Below are 19466 nucleotides of genomic sequence, written 5' to 3' on the forward strand. Positions count from 1 at the left end.
CCCACGAAGTGATCGTGGGGGCTACCGATGCTTGTCACGGCAATCGGAGGTCAGATAATGACCTCCGGGTTGCCATGCACGGAAGCCTCGGAGGAACAGCCTCCGGCCGTTCCTCCTCTGCTTCCTGTCAGTGTGACAGTCACGTCACAATGACAGTTGGAGTACATTACACTACGTGTGTAGTGTAATGTATTCTAGCAGCGATCAAAGCTGCAAGACTAAGTGTCCCCTAGTGGGACAAGTTAAAAAAGTAAAAAAAAGTAATAAAAATGTTTTAAAAAAAGTGTAAAAATAAAAGTTAGCAGTTCTATAAACACGAAATGCTTTTTTTCCTATAATAAGACTTTTATTATAGAAAAAAAATGAACACGTTAAAAAAGTACACATATTTGGTATCACCGCGTTCGTAACGACCCCAACTATAAAACTATAATGTTATTTTTCCCGCACGATGAACACCCCAAAAAAAAAATCAATAAAAAACTACGACAGAGTCGCAATTTTTTTGGTCACCACCGCTCCCTAAATAAAGAATAAAAAGTGATCAAAAAGTCGCATGTACCCGAAAATAGTACCAATAAAAACTTCTATCCGTCCCGCAAAAAACAAGCCCTTACACAGCTTTTTTGACTAAAAAATAAAAAAATTACGGCTCTCAGAATGGTGGTGACACAGAAATTATTTTTTTTATAAAAAAGTCATTTTATTGCGCAAACGCTAAAAAAAAGGACCAAACCTATATACATATGGTATCGCCGTAATCGTACCAACCCGCAGAATAAAGTAAAAATGTCACCTATAGCGTACGGTGAGCGCCGCAAAAAGAAAACCTAAAAAACGGTGTCAGAATTCCTGTTTTTTGCTCAGGATTGCAAAAAAATTGAATAAAAAGTGATCAAAAAAAATCGCATGTACCCCTAAAATGGTACCAATGAAAACTACAGATTGTCCCGCAACAAATAAGCCTTCACACGGCTCCGGTGGTGAAAAAATAAAAAAGTTCTGGCTCTCAGAATATGGCGATGCAAAATGTGCAGAGTGTCCAAAAGCAGATAAGATCGGGCACCATTTATCAGTGCGACACCGGCCACATATCTGCGGATTATTATTTATTTACCCCATTATTATACCCTCTTATTATACCCCTTATGTACTCCGCACAGATTACATATACCCTGATGTACCCCGCACAGATTACACATGCCCCCCACATTATAAACTGAAATACCAGCGAAACCCAAAACAGAAACCTACCAAGCAAAATCTGCGCTCCAAAAGCAAAATGGCGTCCCTCCCTTCTGAGCCCTGCAGCGTGCCCAAGCAGCAGTTTGCGCCCACACATATGGCATCGCCATACCCGAGAGAACCCGCTTAACGTTTTATGAGGTATTTGTCTTCTGTGGCACAAACTGGGCACAACATATTATGCACTAAAATGGCGTATCAGTGGAAAATTTAAATTTTCACTTTGAACCATCCGCTGTGCATTAACCCCTTTGCGCACCATGACTTAATTGCCCGTCATGGTGCGGCGGTTGATGTATGGAGCCGGCTCACGTGCTGAGCCCGCTCCATACGCTGCGGGTGTCGGCTGTGTATTACAGCAGGCCCCCTCGGTACTAACGGACAGGTACAGCGATCGCTCTGTTACAGAAGCCTGTAAGAATAACAATATACTGCAATACATTAGTATTGCAGTATATTGTACCAGCGATCCAATGATCGCTGGATCAAGTCCCCTAAGGGGATTGATTAATAAAATGTGTAGAAGAATTATAGTTATTAGTAGTGAGAATTTTTTTTTTTAAAGTTAAAAAAACAAAACACCTTTTCGCATTTTTCTTCTAAAGTAATGTAAAAAAATGAACAAAATTGGTATCGCTACGTCCGTAAAAGTCCGAACTATTACAATATACCAATATTTAATTTGTACAGTGAACACCATAAAAAAATGTAATAATTGAAACCGCCAAAATCGCAATTTTTTTTTTTTGTCACCTTCGCTCTATAAAAAAAATGTAATACAACTTTTGAATCACTTTTTATGTACCAAAAAATGTTACCAATAAAAACTGCAGCTCCTCCCGCAAGAAATAAGCCCTCACACCACTCTATTGATGGAAAAATAAAAAAGTTATGGCTCTTGGAAAGCGGGGAGTGAAAATCTAAAATAAGAAAGCAAAAAATGGATCAGTTCTGAAAGGGTTAATTCATTTCTAATGAAAAAACGTATGACCACATGTGGGGTATTTCCGTACTCGGGAGAAATTGCTTTATAAAAAATGGTTGTTTTTTTCCTCCTTTATCCCTTGTGAAAATGAGAAAATGCAACATTTTAGTGGAAAAAATGTTGATATTAATTTTCGCGCCCTAATTCCAATAAACTCTGCAAAAGACCCGTGGGGTCTAAATTCTCACTATACCCCTAGAAAAATTCCTTGAAGGTTTTTCCAAAATGGGGTCACTTTTGGTGGGTTTCCACTGTTTTGGTCCCTCCAGTGCATTGCAAATGCGACATGGCACCGAAAACCATTCCAGCAAAATCATAAATCCAAAGTGCGCTCCTTCCCTTCTGAGCCCTGCTGTGGGTCCAAACAGTAGTTTATTACCACATATGGGGTATTGTCGTAATCGGGAGACATTGCTTTACAAATGTTGGGGTGCATTTTCTTCGTTATTCCTTGTAAATAATAAAAATTTCTATGTTGTTTCAGAAAAAAAGTATATTTTAATTTTTACAGACTAATTTCAATATATTTAGCGAAAAACCTGTGTGGTCAAAATGCTAACTATACCCCTAGATAAATACCTTAAGGGGTCTAGTTTTCGAAATGGGGTCGTTTATGGGGAGTTTCTATCATTCTGGCAGCTCAAAGCTTCTCCAAATGTACATTGGGGCCTAAAACATTTTCAAGCAAAATATGAGTCCTGAAAGCCTCCGGGTGTTCCCTTCCTTTGGGGCCCTGCCGTGTGTCCAAACAACGCATTAGGGCCACAATGGGGGTATTTTTGAAAACAGGAGAAAGAGGGTGATAGATTTTGGGGTGTGTTTCTTCATTTTCATGGTCGCTTTACAAAGAAATCGGTCTTCAAACAAATACTTTTATGAAAAAAGTGAAATTTATTTTTTTTTCACCTGATATGCATTAAATTTAGCAAAGAACTGTGGGGTCAAAACACTTACTATACCCCTAGATAAATACCTTATGGGGTCTAGTTTTCTAAATGGGGTCGTTTATGGGGAGTTTCTATCGTTCTGGCAGCTCAAAGCCTCTCCAAATGTACAGTGGGGTCTAAAACATTTTCAAGCAAAATATGAGTCCTGAAAGCCTCCGGGTGTTCCCTTCCTTTTGGGTCCTGCCGTGTGTCCAGGCAGCGCATTAGGGCCACAATGTGGGTATTTTTGAAAACAGGAGAAAGAGGGTGATAGATTTTGGGGTGTGTTTCTTCATTTTCATGTTCGCTTTACAAAGAAATCGGTCTTCAAACTAATACTTTTATGAAAAAAGTGAAATTATTTTTTTTTTAACCTGATATGCATTAAATTTAGCAAAGAACTGTGGGGTCAAAACACTTACTATACACCTAAATAATTACGTTATGGGGTCTAGTTTTCTAAATGGGGTCGTTTATGGGGAGTTTCTATCGTTCTGGCAGCTCAAAGCCTATCCAAATGTACATTGGGGCCTAAAACATTTTCAAGCAAAATATGAGTCCTGAAAGCCTCCGGGTGCTCCCTTCCTTTTGGGTCCTGCCGTGTGTCCAGGCAGCGCATTAGGGCCACAATGTTGGTATTTCTGAAAACAGGAGAAACAGGGTGATAGATTTTGTGGTGTGTTTCTTCATTCTCATGGTCGCTTTACAAAGAAATTGGTCTTCAAACTGATACTTTTATGAAAAAAAGTGAAATTATTTTTTTTTTCACCTGCTATGTATTAAATTTAGCAAAAAACTGTGGGGTCAAAATACTTACTATACCCTTAGGTAAACACCTTAAGGGGTCTAGTTTTATAAATGGGGTCATTTGTGGGGGTTTCCACCATTCTGACACCTATGAGCCTCTGAAAACCTGGCTTGGTGCAGGAAAACAAAATGTACTTCAAAATTTATAAAATTATTATTCAATTTGTAAGTCCTCTAAATTGCTGAAAATGTATTTTATTTTTTCAAAAGTGCTGCCAAAATGGAGTAAAGAGATAGAAATATATATTTAATTAAAAAAATTGTACAGTATGTGTGTACATATGTGACATATTGCAGTTAAAAATAGGGGAAAATGGTAATTTTTACAAAATTTCTTCCATTTTTCTATTTTTTAATTAATTTCCGCAAATCGTATCAGTCTACTTTTACCACTAAAATAAAGTACAACATGTGACGAAAAAACAATGTCAGAATTACTTGGATATTCAAAACTTTCACAGAGTTATTCTCTGATAAAGTCAAACATACCAGATTTGACAAATCTGGCTTGGTCATTAAGGTACAAACATGCCCGGTCATTAAGGGGTTAAACTGCATCAATTGTTTACTTATGATTAAGGGGAACTCCTTTTCACATCCAAAAACAAATTAAATTGATAAGATTAATTACTATTTGTCTCAGAACACAGATTTTGTCATATATTTGCTACAGTATCCTTGTAACTTGTGGTATGTGGGTGAAACCACCCTAGACTTAAGAACAAGAATAAATCAACACCGCTATACAATCCGTTGCAAACTATTAGATTTACCAGTTTCCCAGCATTTTATGGAGAAAACACAGAGAATAGCAATTTACGATTTTGTATTATTGATATAGTCCCTTCCCCCTTGAGACGGGGAGGAGACAGAAAACGTTTACTTAAAAAGAGGGAATTAGGCTGGATTCACACGAGCACATTACGTCCGTAATGGACGGAACGTATTTTGGCCGCAAGTCCCGGACCGAACACACTGCAGGGAGCCGGGCTCCTAGCATCATAGTTATGTACGCTGCTAGGAGTCCCTGCCTCTCCATGGAACTACTGTCCCGTACTGAAAACATTATTACAGTATGGGACAGTTGTCCGGCAGCGAGGCAGGGACTCCTAGCAGCGTACATAAGTATGATGCTAGGAGCCCGGCTCCCTGCAGTGTGTTCGGTCCGGGACTTGCGGCCGAAATACTTTCCGTCCATTACGGACATAATGTGCTTGTGTGAATCCAGCCTTAGAGTGGATACATTGGCTAAAAACAATAGTTATATTGAATACCAGATGGGTGGTGTTACTTGAGTGGGTGTTTTGCCCTTTGGCTCTACTATTGGGGTCGGTTCACTCCTAGACTTGTGTAAGCTAGAGTAAATAATGTTACTTTTTCTTAAGATGTGGTTTTTGTGGTTCATTAAAGGGAAGGTGTCATGATTTTTTTTTTATTATAGTGCTTTTAATATAATGTAAACAAAAATTGTATTTATTTGTGTTTTCACTTTCTACTTTTTTAACCCCTTTAGGACGCAGCCTGTTTTGGCCTTGTGGCACAGCCGATTTTTTCAAATCTGACGTGTCACTTTATGTGGTAATAACTCCGGAATGCTTTTACCTATCCAAGCGATTCTGAGATTGTTTTCTCGTGACATATTGTACTTTATGATAGTGGAAAAATTTGGTCGATAAATTCAATATTTATTTGTGAAAAACACCAAAATTTTGAGAAAATTTGCAAAAATTTGCACAAATTTGCCTTTTTCTAAATTTAAATGTATCTGCTTGTAAAACCGATAGTAATACCACACAAAATAGTCACTAGTTACCATTTTCCATATGTGTACTTTATATTTGCATCGTTTTTTGAACATCCTTTTATTTTTCTAGGACGTTACAAGGCTTAGAACTTTAGCAGCAATTTCTCACATTTTCAAGAAAATTTCAAAAGGCTATTTTTACAGGGGCCAGTTCAGTTCTGAAGTGGTTTTGAGGGCCTTATATATTATAATACCCCAATAAATCACCCCCATTTTAAAAACTGCACCCCTCAAAGTATTCAAAACAGGATTCAAAGTATTTTAACCCTTTAGGCGTTTCACAGGAAATAAAGCAAAGTAGAGGGGAAATTTACAAATTTCTCTTTTTTTTGACGAAATTCATTTGTAATAAAAAAAAATTGTGTAACACAGAAGGTTTTACCAGAGAAATACAACTCAATATTTATTGCCCAGGTCCTGCAGTTTTTAGGAATATCCCACATGTGGCTCTAGTGGGGTAATGGACCGAAACACCGGCCTCAGAAGCAAAGGGGCACCTAGTGGATTTTGGGGCCTGCTTATTTTTAGATTATATTTTAGGCACCATGTCGAGTTTGAAGAGCTCTTGCACTTGTGGTGCCAAAACAGTGGAAACTCCCCAAAAGTGACCCCATTTTGGAAACTAGACCCCTCAAGGAATTTATCTAGGGGTATAGTTAGCATTTTGACCCCACAGGTATTTTTCTATATTTATTGGAGTTAGTCTGTGAAAATGAAAATCTACTTTTTTTCTGAAATAACAGACATTTTTAATATTTACAAGGAATAAAGAAGAAAATTTACCCCAACATTTGTAAAGCATCTTCTCCCGATTACGGAAATACCCCATATGTGGTAATAAACTGCTGTTTGGACCCACGGCAGCGCTCATAAGGGAGGGAGCGCCATTTGTATTTTGGAGCGCAGATTTTGCTGGATTGGTTTTTAGTGCCATGTCGCGATTGCAACCCCCTGGAGGGAACAAAATAGTGGAAACACTAAAATGTTGAATTTTTTCATTTTCACAAGGGATAAAGGAGAAAAAGTCACCCTAAATTTGTAACGCAATCTCTCCCGAGTACGACAATACCCCACATGTGGTAATAATTAATTTTTTTAATAGAAATTCATTAACCTTTGCAGGACTGATCCTTTTTTGCTTTTCCATTTTAGTTTTTCACTCCCCGCATTCTAAACGGCATAACTTTTTTGTTTTTCCATGAATTGAGCGTTGTGAGGGCTTATTTTTGGCAGGACGAGCTGTAGTTTTTACTGGTACCATTTTTTGGTAGATGCAAATTTTTGATCACTTTTTATTACATTTTATTTAGGGCTTTGGTGGCCAAAAACAGTGATTTTGGCGTTTTTAAATTCTTTATTTTTACGGCGTTCATAATGACAATTTTACTTTATTCTGCGGGTCGGTACGATTACGGCGATACCAAATGTATATAGTTTTTTTATGTTTTGCAGCGTTTGCACAATAAAATCACTTCTTTATAAAATTATTTATTTTCTGTGTCACCATATTCTGAGAACCGTAACTTTTTTATTTTTCAGTCAAAAAAGGGTAAGGGCTTGTTTTTTGCGAGACAGGTTGTAGTTTTTATTGGTACTATTTTCGGCTACATGCGACTTTTTGATCACTTTTTATTCTATATTTTATGCTGGGTTTGCAAGAAAAAGGAGTCTCCACTGGCGCTGCTGCACTTCAGTTAACACATCAATACAGAAGTCATGATGAGTGATACGAGAGGAAATATTATAAAGATTTATTAATATAATGAGGCTACGCGTTTCAATGCCGCACTGGCATCTTCATCAAGCCTTCAAGATGTCAGTGCAGATAGGAGAAAGAAAACACAGCGCCACATAGTGTAGATTACCCGGGCAATAGAGGTACAATATCCAAAAATCCAAATAGGTGCTCACCTAGGATAAGAGGATAACGGACGGTGGAGAGAATAGTAGCTGCTGCTGCCAGGACTCAGTGCCGGTGTTCCAAGGAAAACCGCAGAAGGTATGCTGATATACAGAAAAAAGGAGTCTCCAAGGCGCTGCTGCACTAGGAAGGTAATAGGAATAAACGATATGTAATATTCAAGCGATTTATTGAAAACAAGGCTACGCGTTTCAATGCCGCACCGGCATCTTCATCAGGCCATAAAAAAAGGAAATCAACTGCACAGTTTAAATACACGCTGAACACTGAAAAAACCCGCCAATGTGACCGGGGTCAAAGTGCTCAGATGACGTCACAAGTAAAAAGGCATGTAACCATTCACACGAGGCAGTAGATCGTATAATCAGCGATCAGGACCTTGGACAGCAGCATTGTAAACCATACGCAACTGAATCATAGAAAACACATAGCAAAAAGAACAGCAATGGTACATAGTGCAGAAATTTGCATATTAAATATTTGGATATTATTAAAATACTCTGTTTAGGTCGGAACAATATAAATAAGAAAAATAAGAAAAATCAATACAAGAAATGATCCAAATATACAAGAAATTATATATATATATATATATATATATATATATATATATATATATATACGGCAGTAAAATTACTTGAAAATAGAAGCATCCAAAGGGATGTTAAAACGACTGTATCTAAATCGAGGTAGAAGAAACAGAATGATATTAGCAAATTAATCTTAAAAACATCTAAACGTATGCTGAAAGTAATAACATCCAAAAGTGACATCCATATGGATGCTAAAATGACAGCGCACGTATGAACAGAAAGACGGGCATCAATTGAGTATGTACTTAAAAAAGGGATAACACAATATAATACAATAAGATACCATTATGAAAAAATAATAATAAACAATTCTGGAATAAAGTTATATTGATGTAATACAATAGGGCATTAAATAAATAAAAACAAGATAGAAAAGAAGCTGGTGCGCGACAACCAGGCAAATAACTATTAAAAATGAGGAATAAGGAGAATAAATTAGGGAATAGGGAAGATGACGTAGCGGTAAGGGAGTAGAACAATAATGTCTATATGATTGGCAAAAAAGCCGCTAAATCGAATTAACCTGAATTACGAACTGAACGATTTCAAAAGAGTACATGAAGCTAGGTACTACAAACAAATGGCAAATGAGAGGAAAAAAAGGACTCGATCAGACGAGCACATAAATTACTACTAAATGGATAAACATTATTATGAAAATATAGAATATCAAGAAGATGTCGTAGCGATAAAGCAGTAACAGTAATAATATCTATGTAATTGGCAAAAAACCGCTAAATCGGAATGACCTGAATTATAAATTAAACGAATTGAAAGGATAGCATGGAACTGGGAACTAAAAAACAATGGCTGAGAGGAAAAAAAGGGACTTAATTAAACAAACACAGAAATTACTGTTGGATGGATAAACATTGTTATGATTTCAATAATCGGTATTACTCTAGGGAAGATTCAGAGAGATCATTCAGACCATATGGTTGGAGAGTCCTCAATTTGAAAATCCAATAATTTTCACGTTGCTTGAGTTTACTAAATCTATTAGCAGTATTTAGTGAAATTTGTTCAATGGGTGTGACTGTTATTTCATTAAAAAGTTTATTATGAGTAGAGGCAAAGTGACGGGAGACACTATGTTTCATAAATCCTGAAGTTACATTGAACCTATGGCTATTAACTCTGGTTCGTAGGCATTGTGTCGTGCGGCCAATGTATTGTAGATGACAGGGGCATTCAAGCATATAGATGATAAATGAACTCCCACAATTCAGGAAACTATTAATCTTGAAAGATTCATCAGTCACTGTGGATGTATATTTTGTGGCTTTATGGGTGATAATAGCACAGCACATACAGCGATGGTGGCCACATTTGAAAGAGCCTAATAGTTTAGGGAGCAGAGTTGAGCAGGTCGCTAAAGGATTACTCAGTCTACTGGGGGCCAAGATATTTTTTAAAGATTTAGAACGTCTGAAAGTAACAATAGGTTTATTGGGCAATTCCGTCTTAAGATAGGGATCACTGGTCAGAATATGCCAATGTCTCTCTAGGATTTCCCTGATTTTCTTATTACCACTATTGAATGTGGTAATAAAATTGTTGCTGAAATTTTGGACTTTCTTCTTGTCCACCTTTTCCTCAATACACGATGCTTGGGTTAGTAGGGCAGCTTTATGCCGGGCTCCTTTTATGAGATTGGTTGGGAAGTTCTTCTCTTTAAATCTTTTTTCTAAAATATTACATTCCCTATTAAAATCCATATTGGTGGTACAGTTTTTTCTTAACCTCCTAAACTGACCAAAGGGGACATTTTTGATCCATGGAGGATAATGAGCACTATTAAAATTAATGTAACTATTGACATCTACCGTTTTAAAATGAGTCTTCGTATTAAATTTATTAGAGGCAGTGTCAAAAGAAATAGTTAAATCCAGAAAATCAATAGACGTAGTTGAAAAGGTGTGTGTAAAAGAAAGCCCATAAGTATTCTGATTAAGAAATTCAATAAAAGATGCAGCCTCAGACTCATTACCCATCCAAATAAAGAGGAGATCGTCAATATAACGTTTATAAAATAAAATCTTATTTTTGAAGTGGTGATCCTGGTAAATATACTGATCTTCAAAACTTCCCATGTAAAGGTTGGCATAAGAGGGTGCGAACCTGGAACCCATAGCACACCCCTTAATCTGGTTGTAAATTTTTTTATCAAAACTGAACGAATTGTGGTGGAGAATAAAATGAACACAATTGGTGATGAAATCAATCTGACTAGTGGGCATGAGGGTTTTGGTAGCTAATGTGGACTCAATAACCTTGAGGCCTTTGGAGTGGGGGATATTGCTATATAGAGCGGTGACATCTGCAGTGAGAAAATTAATGGGATGTATGGAATTAGTGACATTAGTGGCAAGAAGCTCTCTGATAACTTGCGTCGAATCCTTAAGATATGATGATAGGCTGACCACTAGGGGTTGTAGATGCAGGTCAACAAAGTGGGAGAGGTTGCTGGTTAAGGACCCAATCCCAGAAATGATGGGGCGTCCAGGGGGATTTGTGATGGATTTATGTATCTTTGGAAGATGGTACATAAATGGCAGATTTGGAAAAGGCATATTAAGAAAGCCCTTTTCTTTTTTTGTGATGATGCCATCTCGGAATGCTGTCTCAATTAGATTGGCATATTTTAATGAGTGGTCGTGTAGGGGATTCGCTTTCAATTGAACATAAAAATTAGTGTCTCCCAGAATCCTATGGGTCTCCCCCAAGTATTGATCCCTGTTCATAACTACAATTCCTCCTCCTTTGTCTGCTGAACGAATCGTGATATTGTCGTTTTTCGCCAATGTTTTAAGGGAATTTCTTTCCTGATATGTGAGGTTATCAGATTTGTGTGTGGGTTTGCCAAGGGATCTAAACTCATTGCCTACAAGAGTGGAAAAGGTTTCCAAAAGGGAGCCCTGGTGGTGTAGGGGATAAAAGCAAGATTTAGGCTTTAAATCAGTAGTAATAAATGACAGAGTAGGGTCGTATGTAATTGATTCAGGCACAGGGGCAGATGTTGCATGTGTGGGCACCATTTTGGAGAGAGAGAAGTGTCTGGTAAGGGTTAATTTGCGAACGAACCTGTTGAGGTCCATAAAGAGGTCAAAATTATTGGGTGACGCGACAGGACAAAAAGAGAGGCCCTTATTGAGCAGACTGATCTCATGTTGATCCAAAATGTGAGAAGATAGATTAAAAAGTTTCATTTTTAGTGGTTGATCCGATGTTTCTTTAGAGTGGTGGAGAGGGGTCGTATTGTTGCGTTTGCGACCTCCTCTTCTTCCTCTATATCTAATTTTCTTTTTATGGAAATTTTTTGTACCAGTGGGAAAAAATGTGTAATGGTTTGTATTTTCGGGCTTAAGAGGTAAGTCACAAGTTTGTCGTCGCTGTTGATAGTGGGTGTAACAGGTGGCATGGTTAATTGGGAGGGGAGTCCTAAAAAAGAAGTAGTGGCATCCAAGAAGGATGTGGGAGCTAAAAGAGGGGGATCAGAATTGCCATAGGGTACATTAGTGGACGGTGATGCTGCACAAGCCCCTTCTATATTCGTGGAAAAAGAGTTATCCAATAAATTGGTGGAGGTATCATGAGTGGATAATTGCAACAGAGATGTAGAAACATCATGCTCTGAAAGTACCATAGAGATGTTAGAGGATGGTGAAATAATAATAGGAGTGGAAGGATTTTCCAAGGAGGATTGGAACTGTAATAAACGAGTTTCCAATTCAGAGGACCTAAATGCATTGACAGGAATATCAGAAAGGTGGGTAATGGAGGGCATACAATCAATAATTTTAGAATTGATGGAAACAGTACTCTCAGTATTAACATTGGTGGAAAGAACCATAGATCCAGTGGTATGGGTCACCACTGAAGGATTAGTAGAGCGAGTAGGATTCATTGGGAGCTCAACAGAATTCCTATTCCTGTAACTGTTTTTAAATGATCTACTGTGGGGGGAAAATCTACGTGATTCACCCTCTGTGGACCCATTGCGGGGGTAACTGCGAGAACCCTCAGTGAGGGGAAAAAACACCTTTTTTCCTAATCTTACGTTGTTGATGGTAGATTGATCAATAGTTTTATCAATCAAAGGTGCTGTATGTGCATTAGTGTCACCCATAGTATTAGCTTGGTGCTCACAACGATCTCTTTTGAATTTATTAGATTTTCGTAGAATAAGGTCTTTTTCATAGGTGCTGAGCCTATTATTAATAGATGATTCTATTTTTAGAAAATCGGGATGGTCAGAGAATTTGGACAACTTATCCTTAATCAAGGAGATCTCAGTTTTCAAGGAGTCACTAATGTAAGTCCTCTTGCGGAAAAGTAAATTTAGGGCACCTGATTGACAATTGTCTAACAACAACTTCCAATCAGAGCTAAAACATATGTCAGAGGGATAAGGGTTAGTGAGCATTATCCTCAGTCCCCTTGGAGTAATGCTTTCAGCAATGTACGTTTGCAAAAACAGGCAGTCTATGTTCTGTTTAGCTTCATTTTTCAAGAGATCCTCCAATGTTAAAAACGAGTTAGTCATCACTTTAGTCAATTCGGGAGTATAGGTATTACTCACAATTTCGGTTTGATCTGTAGTATCCAAAAGTCCCAGTGATTGCATGATCCATTGTTCACGAAAGTGTCTCCTATCGTTGATAAAATCAGTCATGATCGGTGTAAAACTTAATGCCAGTGCGGCATTGAAACGCGTAGCCTCATTATATTAATAAATCTTTATAATATTTCCTCTCGTATCACTCATTACTCCTGTATTGATGTGTTAACTGAAGTGCAGCAGCGCCAGTGGAGACTCCTTTTTCTTGCAAACTCAGCATACCTCTTGCGGTTTTTTTCTTTCGAAACACCGGCCTTGAGTCCTGGCAGCAGCAGCACCTATAATTCTCATTGCCTATTATCATCTTACACCAGGTTAGTAGCATTGCAATTATATACTACTTGCCTGGGTAATCTGCACTATGTGGCGCCGTGTTTTCTGTTTTTCTATATCTATTCTATATTTTGGGAGGGGTGGTGACCAAAAAATAGTGATTCTGGCATTGTTTTTAGTTTATTTTTTTTGCGGCGTTCACCGTGCGGTAAAAATAACATTATAGTTTTATAGATTGGGTCGTTACGAACGCGGTGATACCAAATATGTGTACTATTTTTTAACGGTTTCATTTTTTCCCTATAATAAGAGAGAAACTTATAGGAAAAAAAAAATCTTTTATTTTTACACTTTTGTAAAACATTTTTATTAACTTTTTTTATTATTTCTTTATTTTTTCTTTACTTTTTACACTTTCTTTTTTTACCTGCAGCGTTGATCGCTGCTAGAATACATTACACTGTAGTGTAATGTATTCCAACTATCAGTGTGACGTCACAGTCACTCTGACAGTTAGTCTACGAGGACCAGCCAGAGGCAGATCCTCATAGGCTTGCATACATGGCAGACCCGGGGGCCGTTGTCTGGCCCCCGGGTGCCATCAAAAGCATCAGGAGCCCCCACAATTGCATGGGGGCTGCTGATGTGCTACAAACCCCCTACATGCGGAGATCGCAATCGAGCCCCGCATGTAACGGATTAATTGCAGAAATCAGCGGCAATGAGCCGCTGATCGGCAACTAGTGGAGTGTCAGCTGTCAGGGACAGCTGACCTCCCGGTTCCCGATGCACACTGTCGCCGACCGTGTCACAGACACTGTCATCGACAGTGTGAATCGCGAACGGCAGTGACGTCCTGTCACTCTGACAGGAAGTCTATCAGGAGGCTGATCCTGAAAGGCTTCCATACATGGCAGACACGGAGGCCATTACTTGGCCTCCGATCGCCATGCTAGCCATCTACAAACTTCACGATTTCATCGTGAGGTCTGCCGATGAGCTAGAAACCCCTGAATGCGGTGATTGCAATCGATCACCGCAATCAAGGGGTTAATTGCCGGAATCAGCGGAAATAAGCCGCTGATCGGCATACAGTAGACTGTCAGCTGTCAGGGACAGCTGGCCTCCCGGTGCACACTGTCGCCGACAGTGTGCACCGGGAACCAACAGTAACTTTACGTCACTGTGCCTTAAGACACTGGCCACATGGACGTACAGTTGCGTCCTGGTGCGCCTAGGGGTTAATGTATTAATACTTTTACTTCTCTATGGGGCTGCCATTTTTTTTCCATCTATGTATGTGTCGATTAACGACACATACAGAGATGGAATACGGCAGCTACAATGCATAGGACACAATGAACGGCAGCCGTCCATTGCTTCTGCTCTCTGGCTCTGTACTGCGCAGACGCAGGTCACAGTCACACAGCAGAGAATCCGGTTTGTAGGGAGATAGCAGGCACCATTATGAAGACCGGCTGCACTGCAGGTAAGGTGTGTGTCTTGGTCTGTCCCTCTCTCTCTCACAGACCCCCGCTCTCGTGAGCATTGCAGACTACAAGATGACATAAACGGCCCTTGTATTCTGCTGACGATACCTGCAGTGCAGCCGTGGAGTCTGTCATCCCCTGCCGGTTTATTATTAGTGCAGCTCCTGCTGATAACATATTGTGCTTGTTCTGATCTTCTAAGGGCCGTTGCTTCTTTGTGTTCCGTGTAAAATCCCTGCCAGTGTCTGCATGTAGTAGTGCTGACTGTGTGTGTCTGTGTAGTAGAGCTGAGTGTGTGTGTGTGTGTGTGTGTATGTATGTATGTAGCAGTGCTGAGTGTGAGATGTATTGTCAGTGTGGACGGTGTGCGGACTGTAATCGGGTGAGGAGGTGAGGTATCTGTCAGCAGGAGGTCGGGGAGGAGACTGTCAGCAGCAGATGGTTATTCCTATCATAGAGTGGTGTGAGAGTCTCCTCTACTGCGGCGGAGACTGTTGGCAAGATTGTATGGGGACGATGGAGGAGACTGTCAGCAAGATTGTATAGGGACGATGGAGGAGAAGGTCATCAAGATTGTATGGGGACGATGGAGGAGACTGTCAGCAGTATTGGGTGGTGATGCTGGAGGAGACTGTCAGCAAGACTGTATGGTGATGCGTCCCCACCCAATCTTGCTGACAGTCTCCTCCATCATCACCATACAATCCTGCTGACCATCTCCTCCATCATCACCCAACCTTGCGGACAGTCTCCTCCATCACCACCAAATCTTGACGACAGTCTCCTCCATCATCACCATACAATCTTGCTGACAGTCTCCTCCAGCATCACCGCCCAATACTGCTGACAGTCTCCTCCAGCATCACCACCCAATACTGCTGACAGTCTCCTCCAGCATCACCATACAATCCTGCTGACAGTGATGCTGGAGGAGACTGTCAGCAGGATTGCATGGTGACGCTGGAGGAGACTGTCAGCAGTACTGGGCGGTGATGCTGGAGGAGACTGTCAGCAGGATTGTATGGTGACGCTGGAGGAGACTGTCAGGAAGATTGTATAGGGACGATGGAGGAGACTGTCAGCAAGATTGTATGGGGACGATGGAGAAGACTGTCAGCAGTATTGGGTGGTGATGCTGGAGGAGACTGTCAGCAAGACTGTATGGTGATGCGTCCCCACCCAATCTTGCTGACAGTCTCCTCCATCATCACCATACAATCCTGCTGACAGTCTCCTCCAGCATCACTGCCCAATACTGCTGACAGTCTCCTCCAGCATCACCATACAATCCTGCTGACAGTGATGCTGGAGGAGACTGTCAGCAGGATTGTATGGTGACGCTGGAGGAGACTGTCAGCAGTATTGGGTGGTGATGCTGGAGGAGACTCAGCAGGATTGTATGGTGACGCTGGAGGAGACTGTCAGCAGGATTGGGCGTTGATTCTGGAGGAGACTGTCAGCAGGATTGTATGGTGACGCTGGAGGAGACTGTCAGCAGTATTAGGTGGTGATCCTGGAGGAGACTGTCAGCAGGATGGAGAGATAAAGACATTTAGCAGGAGAGGCATGTAAAATGCGCAAAAAAAAGTCAAATAAACGCCGTGTGAACCTGTCAAATGAAAAGTCATTCACTACACTTTCAACATTCTAAGGGTATGTTGACACGCAGTGTTTTCAGCCATTTTTCGGGCCGTAAACGTCCCGAAAAACGGCTAAAAAAATCGGAAGCAGAATGCCTCCAAACATCTGCCCATTGGTTTCAATGGGAAATACGGTGTTCTGTTCCGATGGGGTGTTTTTTTACACGGCCATTTTCCAAAAAAGGCACGTAAAAAGACGCCCGCCAAAAAGAAGTGCATGTCACTTCTTGGGACATTTTTGGAGCCGTTTTTCATTGACTCTATAGATAAACAGCTCCAAAAACAACCAAAAAAAACGCTGACAAAAACACGAGTTTGATTAAAAAATGGCTGAAAATTAGGATCTGTTATGCCCTTTATTTAGTAAGCGTGTGAACATACCCTTAGCCTTTTGGTGTGTCCTATAGCTTCTGCGAGCTGCATTTCAACAATCACACCCAAAATGGCAGCTGGACACTGCTTAGCAATTTTAAGACACCTTTTCCTGGCTTGTAGGAGGGGGGGGGGTGAGATTCCCTCCCACATTTATGGCAGCTGTGAGTCAGTTGCTTTGCCTTATTCACCTTGCTGTAATTCTGGGAAGTGCTCCCTCTGGTGGCCAACATAGGAAAACATGTCAAATTATTATTTCATTTTTAATACTTTCCACCATGTGGAAGAAAAAAAAAATACAGCAAAAAACGTAAAAAATATAATAGAAAAAAGTAACTTACTTAAAAAAAAAAAAAAAAGTTTCATTCGCGACACATTCCCTTTAACATGGTTCTCTCTCTTTTTCTATAGGCATGAAGCTCAAAACTTTGTTCATACAATATGAGGCCTGATTTACACGAGCGTGTGCGTTTTGCGCGCACAAAAAACGCTGCGTTTTGCGCGCGCAAAAGGCATTTGACAGCTCCGTGTGTCATCCGTGTATGATGCGCGGCTGCGTGATTTTCGCGCAGCCGCCATCATAGAGATGAGGCTAGTCGACGCCCGTCACTGTCCAAGGTGCTGAAAGAGCTAACTGATCGGCAGTAACTCTTTCAGCACCCGCGACAGTGAGTTCCGATCACAATATACACTAACCTGTGAGTCAAAAAAAGACGTTCATACTTACCATGAACTTCCTGCTTCCTCCAGTCCGGTCTCCCGGCCGTTGCCTTGGTGACGCGTCCCTCTCGTCATCCGGCCCCACCTCCCAGGATGACGCGGCAGTCCATGAGACCGCTGCAGCCTGTGATTGGCTGCAGGCTGTGCTTGGCCTGTGATTGGCTGCAGCTGTCACTTGGACAGAATTGTCATCCCGGGAGGTCGGACTGGAGGAAGAAGCCGGGAGTTCTCGGTAAGTCAGAACTTTTTTTTTTTTTTAACACGTTCATGTATATTGTGATCGTAAGTCACTGTCCATGGTGCTGAACCAGTTTAACTCTTTCAGCACCGTGGACAGTGACTGTCTCCTGCCGTCGCGTACCCGAACATTTTTTGCCGGGTTCGGTCAAAACGAGTTCGGCCGAACCCGGTGAAGTTCGGTGCGCTCATGTCTAATTTGACACTCCGTTTGGATGTTTGTAAACAGAAAAGCACGTGGTGCTTTTCTGTTTACATTCATCCTTTTGACAGCTCTTGCGTGATTTTCGCGCATGCAACGCAGGAGCGTCCGTGTGTCATGCGTTGTTTTCACGCACCCATTGACTTCAATGGGTGCGTGTTGCGTGAAAAACGCACGATTATAGAACATGTCGTGAGTTTTACGCAACGCACTCACGCTGCGCAAAATTCACGCATCGTCTAAACTGCCCCATAGAGTAATATAGGTGCGTACAACACGCGTGAAAAGCACGCGCGTATATTACGCTCGTGTAAATGAGGCCTTATTGTGATCTTGATGGGAAACCTACTGCACAGAGCACAAAATAGTCACAATTGCCCTGATATAATTTCTGCACAAACATCAAATATAGCCGTGTTTACAGCAATTTCTCTCTTGTTTGTATAACTCCAGCAAGTTATCATTAGTACGTTCTGTATTTTTCAATAAATAATATTAGTAGAATATAATATATGGGAGATATGTCTGGCCACTAGGACGACTGGGTGCTCTCATGAGGGGGACGAGTGTTCTATACAGGGCGACAAGCTGGCAAAGAAGCTCTTCTTTCCTTTTTTTTTAAAAAAACAAACAAAAAACAGAAAAATCAAGATAACCATGGTTAACAGTACTTCTGAACTGCTCGACTCTCATATGAGCCCAAAAATATATTTAATATATGCAGATTACTATGAATACCTGATCTGAGACAATGAGGTTATTTGCCCTCTTCTAAAATGGCTACGATCGCTTCAGAGGCTATTGTGCGCATGCGCGTGTCAGATAGACACGCATGATGTAGAGAGGTTCTCTATTGGATACATTCTAAGTGTTCGCATACTATGGTTACACTGTTGCTAAATCTGATTATTGAGTCACAACATGTGCATAAACATGCCAGAATATGGCGCATCTATGTGAGGCACTGTGGACTATGTGGACATTTGAGGAGTAAGATATTATTAGAAACGTGTTTAGAAGAAATTGTAATGAACTAATTATGTATGTAACATGAACCACTATACAGTTAGGTCCAGAATTATTTGGACTGTGACAAGTTTTGGCATTTTAGCTGTTTATATAACTGTATATTCAAAATGTTTTGGTAATCAATATGGGCTTAAAGTGAAGACTTTAATTTGAGGGTATTCACATATATGAATTGCAGCTCTTTAATAAGTAGCTGCCTCTTTTTCAAGGGAGCAAACGTAATTGGACAATTATCTCCAAAGCTATTTAATGGGCTGCATGGGCTATTCCCTCATTAATCCATCATCACTTAAGCAGGTAAAAGGTCTGGAGTTGATTCCAGGTGTGGCATTTGCATTTGGAAGCTGTTGCTGGGAACCCACAACATGAGGTCAAAAGAGCTCTCAATGCAAGTGAAACAGACCATCTTTAGGCTGAAAAAAATTAAGAAATCCTTCAGAGAGATAGTACAAATGTTAAGAGTGGCCAAATTAACAGTTTTGTACATTCCTGGGAAAAAAAAAAAAAAAAAGGAGCGCACTGGTGATCTCGTGAACTACAAAAGGCCTGGACGTCCACGGAAGACAACAGTGGTGGATGATCGCAGAATACTTTCCATGGT

This window comes from Rhinoderma darwinii, chromosome 2 (assembly GCF_050947455.1).
Source record: "Rhinoderma darwinii isolate aRhiDar2 chromosome 2, aRhiDar2.hap1, whole genome shotgun sequence".
Classification (NCBI taxonomy): Eukaryota; Metazoa; Chordata; class Amphibia; order Anura; family Rhinodermatidae; genus Rhinoderma; species Rhinoderma darwinii.